Below are 17,524 nucleotides of genomic sequence, written 5' to 3'. Positions count from 1 at the left end.
CAGCTTCCAGGTACCCTTACACCCCGCAAGGCCTTCTCCACAAGACGCTCGACCTCCCACCGCAGTGCTCCAACGATCAGGTTCTCTGGCACCACCGGCTCATCCGAAGGACCCTCTTCCAATGGTTCATACAGCCTTGACAGGGCGTCTGGCTTCCCGTTCCTCGACCCTGGACGGTAAGTTATCACAAAGTTAAAGCGGGTCAGGAACAACGCCCAACGGGCCTGGCGGGAGTTGAGGCGCCTGGCAGCCCGAAGATACTCCAAGTTTTTGTGGTCCGTGAGTATTTGGAACGGTTCTTCTGTCCCCTCCAACCAGTGCCTCCATTCCTGCAAAGCCTGTACGATAGCGAGCAGCTCCCGGTTGCCGACATCGTAATTTGCTTCTGCAGGGCTCAGGCGGCGGGAGTAGTATGCGCAGGGGTGCAGTCTCTGGTCAACCGTAGACCTCTGGGATAGAATGGCCCCCACTCCGGAACTCGATGCATCAACCTCGACCACAAAAGGAAGATCAGAATCAGCGTGGACTAGGACAGGTGAGCTCGTAAATGCACGTTTTAGACCTACAAATGCGGCCTCTGCCGCAGAAGACCATGCAAAGGGCCGTTTGTTCGAAGTCAGTCTAGTAAGTGGCTCGGCCCTCATACTGTAATTGCGAATGAAACGTCTGTAAAAGTTGGCGAACCCAAGAAACCTTTGTAAGTGCTTACGTGACGTGGGAGTCGGCCAATCTGCCACTGCCTGGATCTTAGCCGGATCAGGCCTGAGCTTTCCTTTTTCCACTATAAAACCCAGAAACTGTATTGACCCACAGTGAAACTCGCACTTCTCGGCCTTGACAAATAATTTGTTCTCGAGAAGTCTTTGTAGAACCATGCGGACATGTTGGCAATGTTCCTGCTCATTTCTTGAGAAAATTAAAATGTCATCCAAGTATACAAAACAGAAAACGTTTAACATATCACGCAATACATCATTTATGAGAGACTGGAATACAGCAGGTGCGTTTGTGAGACCGAAAGGCATGACAAGGTACTCAAAATGCCCGAGCGGGGTTTTAAAAGCAGTTTTCCACTCATCTCCCTCACGAATCCTGACCAAGTGGTATGCACTGCGCAAATCTAATTTTGTGAATATGGTGGCCGATTTTAATGGGGCGAAAGCCGAATCTAACAACGGCAGCGGGTATTTGTTTTTAACGGTAATCTCATTGAGACCCTGGTAGTCGATGCACGGCCTAAGACCCCCATCTTTTTTGCCGACAAAGAAAAACCCCGCCCCCAAAGGAGAAGATGAAGGTCGTATAAGGCCAGCAGCCAAGGAAGAGGAGATGTATTCCCTCATCGCCTCTTGCTCTGGTTTAGAGACCTGGTACAATCTAGAGCTAGGTAGCGGGGCGTTAGGCAACAATTCAATCGCACAATCGTACGGACGGTGCGGTGGAAGTGTCTTAGCACACTCTGTGCTAAAAACTTGTTTGAGGTCATGGTATTCGGCCGGAACATTCCCCAAATCAATTGGCTCGGTAGGCGCTTGCGCTCGGCTGGGAAGTAAACTTGCAGAGCGCAAGCAGTGCGAATAACAAAATGTACTCCATGTTAATATTTGTGTTTTGGTCCAGTCAATATTAGGGTTGTGCACTTTTAACCAGGAGAGCCCCAACACAACTGGAGCCGATTTACATGGCATAACCAGAAAGCTACGGATTTCAAAATGATTCCCTGAAAGTCTAGTTTTGAGTGGCGCCGTAATAAACCTCACGTCCGCCAGGGGGCGCCCATCGAGGTCCAAAACCCTTTTTGGTCTAGCTAGCTTTATTAAAGGACATTTGAGAGCTTCTACAACACTCCGGTCTACAAAACAATCATCTGCCCCTGAATCAATCAGAGCAGTAATCCCAATTTTAACCCCACAATGCGACATTTCCCCCTGTAATTGCAGTCTCGTAATATCCTGGGGTTTTATTTGTTCTTTTAACTCTCCGTGATGAGACTCACTTGATGGGACGTTGTCGTGCACGAACCTCGTCCCCCCTCGGGGAAGGCGAACCCCAGGGAGAGCAGATCCAGGTCGACGCGAGGGGACCACGTCACAGGTAGCGAGACGGTGCCCCGGCAAACCACAGTACAGACACACACCTGCTCTCATCCGTCTCCGTCGCTCCGCTGCAGAGAGACGCCCACCGCCGATTCGCATGGACTCCTCCCTCATCGAGCCCGGACTCTGCGACGGCGCCCGGACGACCGGTGACTCAATGAAGCCGTCCTCACCGATGGCAGTCGGGCAGCTCCTCGGCGACGACCACGGATATCCCCGGTGCTCCATGGCCCGTTCCCTCTCGCGTTCCTTCAGCCGACCATCCAGAGAGACTGATAAGGAAATCAGCTCCTCCAGGCTTGAAGATTTGTCCCGGGAAGCCAGCTCATCTTTGATTTTAGAAGACAGCCCTCGCCGAAAAATTCCACACAGCGCTGCATCACCAAACCCGCACTCCGCCGCCAAAATGCGGAACTGAATGGAGTAGTCAGCTGCGGACAGATCGCCCTGAAAAAAATCCAGCAGGCGGCTGGCTGCCTCCTTGCCTCTAACCGGGTGATCAAAAACTGTCACGAACTCCGCCTCAAAAGTTTCGAATGAATTACGGATCGCGGGCCTTGTGTTGCTTACCGCCATGGCCCATGTAGCTGCTTTACCGGTGAGTAGACTCATAGCGTATGCTACCCGGGATCTGTCACTAGCAAACGTGTATGGCTGTTGATCAAAGACGAGGGAGCACTGGTGTAAAAATTGTCGGCATGCGCCAGGCTCGCCTTCGTAACGACAGGGGTGTGGCAATACCGGCTCTCGAAATGACGCCGGTGGGGTGGATTGTTCAGACGCCGCCGCCATATTACTAGTAGCACTAGTTTGTATAGGGGATGCCATATTTTCAATTTTTGTGGTTAAAGAACCGATCAAACGCACTAATTCGCGCAACGATTGCTCATGTTTACCGATCATGCGGTCGTGACCAGCCAGAGCATTGTGAACACCCTCCAAGTCTGTGGGATCCATGTGGTCGGACTATTCTGTTATGATACGGCAAGCCGTTAAGCATGGATCCAACACAGAGGTGGAAGTTTGTCGTATTTATTACAAAGCAAGAACTAAGGGAGCACGCCAGAACACGCGAGACAAAATACAAAATAAAAATGGCACGAACCTAGTCGGCGAGTAAACTAAGGAGAAGGCACAAGGGCCGGAAAAAGGCTAAACTAAATGATAGCAAAGTCCAACAAAAATACTAGCACAACAATGTGATAACAAAGAATACAACCGTAAATGGCAAGTAGAACTCGAGATGATGCACACAGCGGTAAGCAAGCAGGTTGGCATGTAATAGTCCGACACTTGCAGATGGTGACAGGCTTCCTTAAATATCAAGCTTTCCTAATGCAGCACAGGTGTGTCGCATTACCACGCCCATCTGGCTCAATCAGGTGCTGAATATAGGAAAAAGAACTGAGAACTCAAACAAATATGACATTTAGAGCTGTAATTGCAATACCGTGATACAGTGAAACAGCGGTATTTTTGCTTAAGGTTATCATACCGCCAAAGTCTCATACCAGCACGTGCTTATTTGTGGCATTACAGTTGTGTTTTCGACAAAACTCATGGCATTTAACAAGAAAAACAAATGGGAAGAGTAGGGATTGAAAGACTATAGATTTTTGGTCTTTATTTTCTGATGAAACTTGAGGCAATATTTTCCAATTGAGATATCGATGATAATGTTTCTGCTATATAACATATTCCTGACTGATCAGGAAGACATATTTTGACCATGCATTAAATGAAAAAAAAAAAAATCAAAACAGGCTCTTGCATTATTTCGGAATATAGCTATTGCACTTAATTAGTGGGTATCTGTGCATATGAAGTTCACTAGCTGACAGACTCATCCACAAAATGAATGGAATGCGTTTGCTATTTTTTGAGGGATCATCTCATAAAAAAGTGCATGAATGGAGAAAAAAATGTCCTTGTAACACATGACAGTTGTCACCCAAGTTCATACTTGTACTGGAGTCAATGAATACATTTTAAATCATAAATAAATTCAAGACCTTTTAGTTTCCTTGGAGACTTCCAACTCCTTCAGGCAAGCTTGAGTGTTTCCAGAACCAAAACAACAAAATGAAGCAGCATTCTGTTTGTATGCTCCTCAAGTGTGGAACACATTTCCTGAACACCAGAAATCTGCTCAATGGGGAACATCTGAATCTGGCCTGTCCACTGCTTATTTTTCATTATTGAAATATGCTTGATGTTTACATTGAGGTTTATTCTTTCATTTGTTCATTTTAAATATATGTATTTGAAATGTATGATTTTTTTCTCCTATGAAAATCTTTGCACAGAAGCAATATAAATTCGTCCAGCACTTTATCGGACTACAACCCCTGGCAAAAATGATGTAATAACTCTTGATGGATATTCACTCAGTTGTTTTATTGAAGAAAAGCAAATCATAGACATAACACAAAACTTAAGTAATTTCAAATGTCAACTTTCTGGCTCAGAGAAACACAAAAATAAATCAAGAGGAACAATTGTGGGAGTCTGTAACGTTTACTTTTTCTGTCCAAACAGAGGAAAAAAATAATGGAATCACTCAATTCTGGGGAAAGAATAATGGAATCACTCAATTCTGAGGGAGAAAAACCCAACACGGAATGAATCAAGCAAACACACAACTAAAAACTTTGTTACACCACTTCTGGCTTGCAGTCTGCGTGACATAAATCTAATGAGTGACAAACAGTTCTCTTCATCAGTCTGGCGCCAACTTTTCTGACTGCCAGATCAGCTTTGCATGTTGGAACCTTGTCATGGAACATTTTCATCAAATTCTACCTCGTATTTCGAATTGGAATGAGATTCTGATTATTTGTAGGTCATGACATTGACATTACTTGTATGCTTTCATAGTTTTTTCCTCAATGGCAAGCAGCATTATCATCTTGAAGAATGGTTTCGTTATCTCCAAACAACTTTTCAACTGATGAAATATAAAATGTAACATAATCCTGTGCATTGAAGATGCAACAACAACTATTTCCTCAGTGTCTTTCCTGGACATGCAGGACTGTGGAATTAGACATGTCTTCTTCAGGCAGTTGTCTCCATAAATCTCATTGGGAAGACAGCTAACAAAAGTTGCAGCATCACTTTACTCTATAGAGATCATCAGTATCATCAGTACACGGCAACGTTTCTTTAGACCATTGTAACCTTGTTCTTTTCAGGTGAGGTGTTCATGATGGTTTTCCCTTGGCTTTCCCTATGTAAATCCCATTTCCTTTAGGCGGTTTTGTACAGTTTGGTCACATATCCTGTATAGATTCAATTCAATTTTATTTGTATAGCCCTATAGACCCCAATCACCAGCGTCACACAATCACGTGATCGCTGTATTGTGCCGCCATATTGTCCGTCATTGTGTGTCCGTATTGTCAATGATCGTAGTTTCTAAAGGTGGATTCACTTGCAAATTATGGAAGTCCCGGTGCTTTCAGACGCTGTAAACTCATTGGGTGAGTTGCATAAAAGCAGTTATTTGAAAAGCTTCGGTCGATCCAGCCGCCAGATCCATATTTGATGCCCAAACCGATGTTTCCTCCCGTCCTGTCCCGTCCCGTGCATCAGAGCTCGTCCCGAGACCACAAAATTTCCAATCATACTCAGTTTATGTCACGATGAGGAGTCGGGTACCCAAAATCGGCACCGGCCCGAATATAAACCGACATTTGGTCAACTGAGCGTCTCCGTTGGCACGATTGTAAAATGAAACTTGATCGACAACGGGCCGGTGTGTGCCGAAAAATAGCTGCCCCGCGTGAAATGTCCCCCCCTGACGGGAGCGCTTATTTATAACGCTTTATTGATGTGAAAACATCAAATGTTTTCATGGACGCATTACAGTAATGGATTTACGACTGTAAGATCAGTTTTAAATAATTAAATTACACAAAATATTAGTACTGTATTTTAGTAACAAATCGTGGACTGGGCCACATAACCATCTTTGAACATAAATGTATTAGTCTACAGGTTTTCAAGACCATATCCCAATGACAATCACACAGGTATGACATTTATTAGTTCAAGCAGAGTAAAATAATACATATTCATGGTACAAGAAAGTCGTTTCCGTGTGGGTGCTCCCGTCCGGGGGGACATTTCACGCAGGGCGGCTATTTTTCGGCACAACACCTGTTGTTGCGCTCACCTTCTTGCTGCGTGACCGTGGCAACGAGCTTCGTAGTCTCCGTCTGATGATGTCTGCGATCGTGTTGACATTGATTCATATTGATGTTTTCGCCGCTGTCTGACGACTGTCGACACAAACGCATCATGGACCGAGATAAACAAACCGTGGTGCTTTAGAGATTTGCCCTTTTAACAATGGGCACACAGCAACTACTAAAATGGCCGTTTATCTTCTCTGTTACTGCAACCAACCGCCATACATGCCTTCCCCATTTTGATTAATCAATGTTAATGATTGTCAGGAAGGTTTTTGGTTTCGTTTACTAGGCGGTGATTCCTTAGACAAGCAGAAAAACACACTGTAATAGGAGGAATCTACGTAGCGGTAATATGTAAACACGATGAGCTGACGGACAATATGGCGGCACCAGTCAGGGGGGCGGAGTTGTGACGTCACATGATTGGGGTCTATATCACAACAGGTTTGTCTCAGAGGGCTTTACAGAGTCATTTTGACGCACAGTCAGATACAGTAGATGAATATAATAAGTCCATGACCTGGGCATCCCCCATCCTTAGACCCTCACTGGCGGCAAGGAAAAACTAAAAAAAAAACCCATAGGAAAAAAAAAAGAATCCTTGGGGAGAGCCACAATCAGGAAAGATCCACTCCCAGGACGGTCAGGCTATAGATGCACCAGGACTGATGATGGGTAGAAGCAGAAGGAGTTCCAGTTTGTAGAAATGCAGTGGCGTAACGGAACGTGAGGTGGTCCATCTAGCCAGATGAGACGGGAGGGGAGCAGCAAGGACATCCATCCAGCCAGGGGTCAGGATAGTCCGGCTGCTGCGGCTGGAAAAAGTAGTAGCCCCTCCCTAGAGGGGAGGGGGGAAAGGGGACACTGGGTGACTAGTGATGAAAAGACTGTCAACTAGATATTAGAATTAGAAAAGAGAAATAAAGTAAGAACAAGTGGTATGTAGAGTGAAAAACAGGGGATAGGACTCAGTGGCTGTACTTCCCCCAGCATTATAGCTCCTAGGGCAGCTTTAGACTGAACTGTGAGTCTAGTCTGTTTTCAACTAGCCTGACCATAAGCTTTGCCAAATAGGAAAGTTTTTAATCTAATCTTAAATGTACAGACTGTGTCGGCCTCTTTAATATTATTTAATTAATCTATGATCTATATTAATCTATATTATTTTAATATAGATCTGTGTTGTACTGGGCAGCCCTTTTAATTTTTTTCATCCAGTTTTAGTCAACAGTTACTCAAAATGTTTTTGTCTGTGAATTTCAAAAGTTTTAGTCCAAAAATAAATAAAGGTTTCCAACAATTTCGAATGAACATAGATGAGTAAGTATTGTAACGCCAACTTGGTGAAGATAATACACATTCAGTAGGATAAAAAGTACATTGTTTTCAATTAAACCCACCTGTAAGCCATGAACTGTACATAGAAAATATGTTGTCCGAGCATTTAACATTGGTAAGTCTGGGATTTTTTTTTTTTTTTTTTTGCTATTCTTAGAGTCAAGCCAGAAGTTGCAAGCAATCTATATTTCCCTGTATTTGCTTATTTACCAAACAAAATAGCTGAAGTGGGCTTATAGCTAAAGGTGTAACAGTACATGTATTCGTATTGAACCGTTTCGGCACTTGGTGCTCGGTTCGGAACGGTGGCGTACCGAACGAGTTTCTCACGTAATCTAAACCTTACTTTTCAAGGCTGTGATTCGACCGGGTTACAGTTTCCTTGTGTAGATTATATTTACTCCATCTTCTCTACTATAATGAGGACCAACACGGCAGGACAGTAAGAAACGTCAACGGCGCGAGAACGTGGCCGCCGCGAGAACGCAGTGAAACGCGGCCGTTAAAGTCAATCAGCCAATGCACACCAGTCGCAGTGCGGCTCTGTATTAGATGCGTCCCAGAAGCGGCTCAACGCATGCACGCGAAAAGAACGGCAGTTTATTATTTGACGCGAGATGCGGCCCTCCTGCGTCAATACTACTAGCTAGCAGACCGGGCAGACCGGAAGTCACTCGTGTAAAAATACAGTGGATCCGGTCGATTTTCAAACTAATATGCAATTGTAACCCACTTTTTGAGTCCATCAGATCTCTTGAGTGGTAGATCGGGGCACAGTTGACTTGTCTATGTTGATTTACAGTTGTCTTCTCTGCTATAATAACCAACACGGCCCCGTGTTCAATACAAAACCCTCCTACCACAACAAAACAAGTAGGAACTAATATTCACATAGGAACTAAAGTTATACAACATACAATATATAATATAAATAATACTACATCACATTTGTAAAATACAAACACATAATAAAATAAATAATAGCCCATTTCAATAAAATAAAATGAAATGAGCTAAAACACCTGTGATTAAATAATAAGAATAATACAGAGATCCTGCGTACACAATTACATTTATTAATTTCTGTATGGCGCTTTAACTTGAGAAAATCCACCAATAAAGCTTTTGAAAACCGTTCATGAGAAAAAAAAAAAAAAATCATTGAGGCGTTTCATTTGTAAAATACATGTTAAAATCTTTGTCATTGGGATTGCTTTTCTCTTTAGCACAGGACTTTTTTTCCCCCTTACTTTCAGAAAGAAAGCTGACCAATACGCAGGGTCTGAAAGGCAAATTGTTGTTGGATTATTATGTTTAAATACCCGCTACTTTTTGAGCAGAATTCTAGCGGGGTCTGAAAGGCAAATTGTTGTTGGATTATCTTTAAATACCTGCTAAATTTTGAGCAGAATTCTAGCTTTGTATAGGCTACTGTTCCTATTGTTGAAAGTACAAAAGTGTGTAATAAACAACAGGCACATTTATATTTTGCATTTTGTTTTCTTACTGTACTGAAAATGAACCGGACTGTGACCTCAAAACCGAGGTACGTACCGAACCGAGATTTTTGTGTACCGTTACACCCCTACTAATAGCTAATTGCCATTTCGGCAACTGGCACTCCTCTTGACTTGAAGAAAGCAGTGGGCAGGAAGGGGTTTTGGGGGGGACAGAGAGAAAGCAACCTGACAGAAGAGGAAAAGAACAAACATCAACAAAAAATACATAATTAAACACCTATGCTACCGAAAAACATAGCGGTTCTAATGTTGTAATGTTTACCAGTAGATACCATGTACACTGCTGGCCAAAAGTATTGGCACCCCTGCAATTCTGTCACATAATGCTCAATTTCTTCTAAAAAAATGATTGCAATTACAAATGCTTTGGTAATAATATCTTCATGTATTTTGCTTGCAAAGAAAAAACACAAAAGAGAATGAAAAAAAATGAAATCATTATCATCTTGCACAAAACTCAAAAGTATTGGCACCCTCAGCCTAATACTTGGTATTACAACATTTAGACAAAGTAACTGCGAACAACCGCTTCCGGCATCTATCAATGAGTTTATTACAATGCTCTGCTGGAATTTTAGACCATTCTTCTTTGGCCAACTGCTCCAGGTCTCTGAGATTTGAAGGGTGCCTTCTCTAAATTGCCATTTTCAAATCTCTCCGCAGATGTTCTCTGGGATTCAGGTCTGGACTAATTGGTGGCCACTTTAGAAGTCTCCAGTGCTTTCTCTCAAACCATTTTGTAGTGCTTTTTGAAATGTGTTTTGGGTCATTGTCCTGCTGGTAGACACATGACCTCTGAGGGAGACCCAGCTTTCTCACACTGGGCCCTACATTATGCAGCAACATTTGTTGGTAGTCTTCAGACTTCATAATGCCATGCGCACGGTCAAGCAGTCCAGTGCCAGAGTAAGCAAAGCAACCCCAAAACATCAGGGAACCTCCACCATGTTTGACTGTGGGGACGGTGTTCTTTTCTTTGAAGGCTTCGTTTTTTTTCCCCCTGTAAACTCTATGTTGATGCTTTTTCCCAAAAAGCTCTAATTTTGTCTCATCTGACCAGAGAAAATTCTTCCAAAACGTTTTTGGCTTTCTCAGGTAAGACTTGGAAAACTCCAGCCTGGCTTTTTTATGTCTTTGGGTCAGAAGTGGGGTCTTCCTGGGTATCCTACCATGCCATTTTCATTCAGACGCCGACGGATAGTACAGGATGACACTGTTGTACTCTCGGACTGCAGGACAGCTTGAACTTGTTTGGATGTTAGTCGAGGTTCTTTATCCACTATCCGCACAATCTTTCGTTGAAATCTCTCGTCAATTTTTCTTTTCCGTCCACATCTAGGGAGGTTAGCCACAGTGCCATGGGCTTTACACTTATTGATGAAACTGCACACGGTAGACACAGGAACATTCAGGTCTTTGGAGATGGACTTGCAGCCTTGAGATTGCCCATGCTTCCTCACAATTTTGCTTCTTAAGTCCTCAGACAGGACCCAGGACAGAGGTTGAGTTTAGACTTTAATCCATTTTAACTGGCTGCAAGTGTGATTTAGTTTTTGACACCACCTGTTATGTGCAACAGGTAAGTAACAGGTGCTGTTAAATAGACAAATTAAAGAAGCATCACATGATTTTTCAAAGGGTGCCAATACTTTTGTCCGGCCCATTTTTGGAGTTTTGTGTAAAATGATAATGATTCATTTTTTCCCCATTCTCTTTTGTGTTTTTTCAATCTAAGCAAAAAAAAAAGGAAGATATTACTTGTTAAGTTCAAATACGAATCCTTAGGTAGACGTTTATAATATTACCCAAAATAAGGAGTGAAGGTTCTCAATATGGTTGAAAAGCTTGCAAGGAGAAAAAGGGGAAACTATCCAGCTTCCGCAATCGTTCTAACTAGCCCCTCCTTCACCTCGCTTTTTATTTGGGGTGTCCCTAGCAACAGTCGGGTGTCTTGCCCTGAAAGGAAAAAAGGGAAGCAACCTGGCGTCACATCTTGTCTTTGTTTGGCTATTTGTGTGCATGTAGGTGGAATTATATACATATGTATCAGCACATTTCAGCAAAGCAAAGCGGCCTCTTCTGACCTTGACCAGGCAAGACTAAACATTTTTTCTTTATGAACAATAATAATAAGCAAAAGCATTTCTTCATTGCGGCCAGCAGTTGATAAAAGCAAATATATAATAACATCTATCTCATCAAATACATTTCATGAAGCAATAGCATTTGGTAAGTAATAAAATTCAACAATATGATTCCTAAAATGTAATGAAGTTGACCTGTGGAACCTAGGCCGGTTTAAACCGGTCAGAATGACAAGGCAGTATTATAGAGAGCTAAAGATGTCTATAGTTATCAATTCCAAAAATGTCTCTTACTGCAATCAATCATGGAACATCCTATTATAGCAATCAATACTTTATTATGAGCTTTCATCGGTAAAAGCAAATATTTAATAACCATTTAATAATCATCTTATCATTACTATTAAAGCATTTGTAATTGCAATCATTTTGTGGGAGAAATTGAGCATTATCTGAAAGAATTGCAGGGGTGCCAACACTTTTGGCCAGCAGTGTAGGTGCTGGTAAATGAAGGCAAAGAGATGATAAGTCGAAAAGAAACACGATTAGGCAGGGTGAGGCGTACACGATTCCGGCAATGGGAGGTGTGGAACCCATAATGAAAATCAACTGTAAATGTTGATAGGTTCACATCCTACTCTATGCTACCTTATCGCTAATCCTAGCACAGACAATCTCATTTACCTTAATGTGCCTACCTAGGTTCACCTAGTTATTTGTGAACCCCTTTCGACGTGTGATTGGCATATAAAGAAAAATGGAAATTTTATTTTGTTTTCATTCTGTTTTCAATATGTATTTGTTCAAGTTTTTTGTCTTGATGCTTTAATGTCTGTCCATAATGCTCGCTTAAGAGAATCTTCCCATATAGTTTGTACTTGGTCCAGATTCTAGAACCAGATACATTTGCCAACACTGCATTATTATTTACCTTTAAGAATTTTGATAATCCTCTCATTTGTTTCAATTGAAATAACTCGTGTTGGAGTAATGATTCAAGTCAGTCAATTTGGTGCAGCTCACAAAAGTGTGATCACTCATTTTTAAATACAGGCTAATGAGCTGAATAAATCTGATGCAGGTGTCAGTTTTGGGAAAACCATTTTACAGGGTGTGCCAATATTTTTCCTCAGAATTGAGCGATTCCATTTAGTTTTTCCCTCTACTTTTCCGGAAAAAAAAAAAAATGGAATAAAATGTTTTTTCCTCTAGATTTTTCTAGTGTTTGAAATGATTTGAGTTTTGTGTCATATCAACCATGTTTTTTCCATACCATCAAAACATATGACTGAACCTCCTACAAGACTGGTAATTCCATAATTTTTTGCCAGGGGTTGTATCCAGGGTTGTGTAAAACATGACTCTTTTGCCCAATAATTGAAAAGTTTTCAAGAGGATTCCTGAGCGGATATGTAAAGTTAAGACCCCGTATTAGATAGGATCAGTCTTAATTTCCTGCACTGTAAGATGCTTTCAGTTCTAGGTGGAAATGAGCAGTATACCAACGGCTAGAAATGTCAACACATCTGGGATTAAGCAGTTTCCCTGCAGTGGCGCGCCTCGTTCTCAGTTTATGAGTAACTTCGCTCTTATTCTCAAGAAGAAATCTTGCCGCCTGTTTTCTTTTCTCCTGCCCGGAAAGCCTAGCCTAACAGTGCATCCTCATTCCATCACGTTCACAACAAGAACGGATTGAATCCGTTTGGAACTGAACATGAAAAAAAGCTGTTTTTTACTGAGAAAATCGCCACTGTTGAAACCATGAAGTAGTCGACAAAGGCTTTTACTGTTCCATTCGTGATGTCTCAGAAGCTCCAGGCAATCCCTTCAATTAAAAAAAAAAAAGTCATGAACATCTCAAATGAGTTTTATGATGTTATTTTAATCAATAATGTGATTGGATGCAGTTCTGACAACAAACTAAACATATATAGGCAAAATATGTATTTTGCTGCTAAGTTTCGCACTTGATCAGTGAGCAGGTAACTTGGAGACTAAACTATTTGTATTAAGTATCAATGTTATTCTTTCAGGCAGGTGAATATTTTGGTTTTTTCAAACATTTTCCCTTTTACATCGTACAAACGTACATAATAATACGGCACATTCACAGCCACACTGCGACAAATTGACATTACACAATTACACCTTTGTTCAAAAGTTTTAAGACTTTCTACTGATTGGTGAAAAGTCTCAAAATTTATGACAAAAAGTGTAGAATGTCATGACACAAACCGCAAAAAGCAATTTCCGCATTCAGCCACACACCCATAACTTTTAGCTCTCCTATGAAATTTCGCTATTCCGGTTCTTTGTGCTGCCAATAAAAGGGATAAAGGCAGTTTCACACTAGCGGCAACCCGTTGTGAAAGGGTATGCGGCAACCCATTCATTGCGTATGTGGCAGGGGACTTCGAAAGTGAGCGGCGTCGGCTATTTTTGATGGAGTGGGAAGTCTTGAGTGTATTTTTGCCAAGGGCTGGGGCCCAAAATAGAAACTTGTTCTATTTTCACAGTGCTGCTGCGCTGACGTCAATAACGCATCCAATGGCAAATGGGCAGGTGTACTGATATCTATGCTGTCAGACTGTTGGCGGACGGATACATGCAAATCACGGCCGACGAAACCTTGATAAATGCGTTTTTTTTTTTTTAAGTTTTGCGAGCTCTCGACACTCGAAAAATGACTCACACCTCTTCTTGCTAAGCTAAATGATACCTCGTTGTGGTTTGTGTGGAAATGTAGTTCAGGAATATCAAAAAAAAAAAAATCTTCTTGCCGAAACTCGTAAAACTCTGAATGGCTATTATAATGCCTCCTACTCCTTGAAATAAAAAAATACGCTGTTTTCTTGTGCAACAATAAAAAATAAATGCATTGGTGCTTGGGACTATAGTAAATATGCTTGCTGGAGTTCACCTGCTTTTCACCACCTGACAGCGCCTATGTGGCTCCTTCCGTTTTCTGCTTGCTGTGAGCTGCTTTTCACACTGGGCTGCCACAAGTTTTAAACAGCCTTAATGTTCAATTCTTTTACTGAAGTAATGGGTTTCTTTTAGGGCTGCAGCTATCGATTATTTTAGTAGTCGATTAATCGATGAACTAGTTAGTTCGAATAATCGAGTAATCGGATACGGAACATAAAGAATTTAAATACCTGACCTGGGCCTCAAACGGTATAAAAAATAAAGATAGATGTACAACAAAAGAACAATTGGCTAAATTGCATAACAAAAGTCAGCTAGCTTAAATGCTTTAAAATGGCAAAGTTTTTTTTTTACAATGCTCTTAACAAATAGTTCAAACACATATTCTCACAAAAAAACGGCTAAATATACCTTTATATTACAAATGCTTTAAAAAAAAAAAAAAAACATTAGCTGAAACAAAAACTTATGTTGGTCCTAACAGGGAGCAGCTAGATTCAGCCATGTGAAATGAGGCAGATTAGAGGGCAGTGTATCCACCCAAATCAATAAAATTAAATGTGAACACTTTCAAAACAAACCATTACAAAGCCACTTTAACGAAACGAATACTCGAAGCAGCAAAATTTAATTTGAATATTTTTTTTCTAATCGAATACTCGAGTTAATCGATTAATCGTTGCAGCACTAGTTTCTTTCACAATCCAAAACTAATTTGTGTTACTTTTTGCTTGTTATTTTGCAGCAGTAACTAATTCCTGCACTCAAAAGATCAAGACTCCTTGCAAATGGCCGAACACAAATTCTCTGAACTTGAATGTCTGCCGAACTGTAAAACGGACTAACTGCACTCAAGCAAAAGCTACTGTCGGCTACGGCTCTCAAACCGCTTTCTTAAAGGTACCTTTAAATCAAGACTGTGATATATGCATTATTTTCTTTACATTTGTTGCTTGCAATTGTTTATGTGCATACAATTTGTTTAAATAGGTGTTTTATGCCTGCGACTGGCTGGCAAGCAGTTCAGGGTGTACCATACCTCTCGCCCATTGTTAGATTGGATGGGCTCCAGCACCCACGCGACCCTCTTGAGGATAATTGATTCAGATGATGAATGAAATGTGTTGTAAGCTTTTTTTTTTTTTTAAATGAAAAACATTTATAGCATGTAAAATCATTCTGTATGTCCCTGAAACACAGAGTTCTTCCAGGAAACTATCAAACTCTTAAAGCTCCTCTCTCTGTTAGCTTTTATTGAGCCCAGCTCACTTTGCCCTTACTTCCCTCCGTCCCACCTCCACCTCTCAGAGTTTGAAGTTTTTGGGGAGAGCAGAGGTTTGGGGCCGGGGTTAAGGGAGAGCGTAGCGGCGCCGATGCAGTAAAGTGATTGTGATTTGTGCCTGCCGCCATCAGCGTCACTCTGCTCAGCTTGTCAGTCCGCGGCAGCGTCAAGGCGGGCGTTGCGGGACCGCTGTCACTAACAGTAATAGATATCATTTCAAAACCATCGCTCCTGCCCGTTGTGTCTGGCTCATGCCACTGGCTAGGGCCCACCTTGGCCATGGTTGGATGGGCCCACTCCACACACACATTGGGGCCCCGGCGCCGGGCTTAACTGTTGGGGTCACAGCCTGACGATATGTAGACATGCATGGATGGTTAACTGGCTAAATGTGTTGATATGGTGGGAGTGTGGGTGGGGTGGCGGCAGAGGATTCCATGAGCTAGTCATGTGAGGCAGATTTACATTTTTGGGCGAGATTTTAGAAATGATGTATGTGCATTTGTTTGGCGCAGTAATAATTTCAACTAACACGTAGATATTATTGCAGACACGTGTGAAAACACACACACTCATTGGGTCACATTTTGCTGCCACCCCAATCAGAGCTTCTCTAAAGCCTTTAATGGCCATTAACAACACAGCCGGTGGTGCAAAGAATGTGACATCACAAACGTCAGTCCGCATTAAGCCCACACTAAGTCAAGACTACCTCCAAGACAACCAGGCTCCCTGGCACTGTGTGTACGTGCATTTATATCTGCATGTCTGCACAATCATGTACTGTATGTATCCGTGTGTTGGTTTGAGAGGACATCTTTGGCCATATACTGTACAGTCTATAGACGCATTGTGTCTGTACATGCCACTAGGCATGCGCCGGTATGAGATTTTGATGGTATGATAACCTTAAGCCAAAATATCACGGTTTCACGGCATTGAAATTACAGCTCTAAAATGTGTTACTTTGAGATATCTGGGTTTAAAAAACAAAACAGAACTTTTTTTCCATTGAACATGATTTTTATTTTTCAAAGCATTTTTGCAAATTGGAACATATGTATAATGTTAAAGATTCAGAACATAAATAGTTGAATTATTTTCCATAAAAAATCACGTGTGTATGACTCGTATCATGTTTACGTTATAAACACATTGTCTTTCTCAACACAGACAGTTAGCAGAGAGAAAAAAACACCACATTTTACCACCGCTAGACCAGTGTTTTTCAACCGGTGTGCCGTGAGAGATCTTCAGGTGTGCCGCGAGAAGTTATCCAATATCGCATTTTTTTTTTTTTTTTTTTTTACAATGAATATGTTCTTCTTCTATTGCTGCTTACTTTTATGTTGGAGTCAGGGGTGCACATAATTTTTTTGCCCAGGTTCTCAGAGGAGGACCTGGAGATGTGACTTGGTCCTCATTGAGCTTGAGAGCCGACCCGCCTGATGCGATAAATTTATGACAAGCTTTACTTAGAGCCAATTAACTTTAATTAATTATATTAACAATTAATGCTTGATTAACATCAACTGGCACAACAAAATTGGCATTACTTTGAAGTGAAATGTAAAGAAATAAACATAAAAGCACCAATTCAAAATAAAGGGCATCATACGGCTGCCACATTAACTCCAAGCCTTTTTAAAAGTGGGATGTCCTCCTCATAAGACCTCAGTGAACGTGCATGTTTAGCTTTGTAAAATGCGAGCAAAAACACGTTTGTCAGTGCATGTCGCTGTTCATTACCTTTATTCCGCGACTTGTCCATAGGGCGAGTGGGGTCCTGTTTGACATCGATAGTTTGCTTAATTGCCACATGCTCTCTGTTTTTTTCGTGCTTTTCAAAGTTTGGATGGCTGAAATTCTTTGACCCTCCATAAAATGCGCTGCTCTTATCGGCGACATTGGGATTCTCACGGCACATTTTGTACCGCATTTCCGTGCGAGTCGCCACTTTTCAGCAAAAGTCCTTTTTTTCGGTAGCTTCGGTGACGTCTCTGTCGTCTGTCTGTCTTTTGACGGGGGTGGGGGAACACGGAAGTAATTACTCAGTGTGGCCTGCCTCTTCGACATTTTG

This window comes from Corythoichthys intestinalis, chromosome 17, assembly GCF_030265065.1.
Source record: "Corythoichthys intestinalis isolate RoL2023-P3 chromosome 17, ASM3026506v1, whole genome shotgun sequence".
NCBI classification, from domain to species: domain Eukaryota; kingdom Metazoa; phylum Chordata; class Actinopteri; order Syngnathiformes; family Syngnathidae; genus Corythoichthys; species Corythoichthys intestinalis.
Note: the sequence above shows the minus strand (reverse complement) of the source record.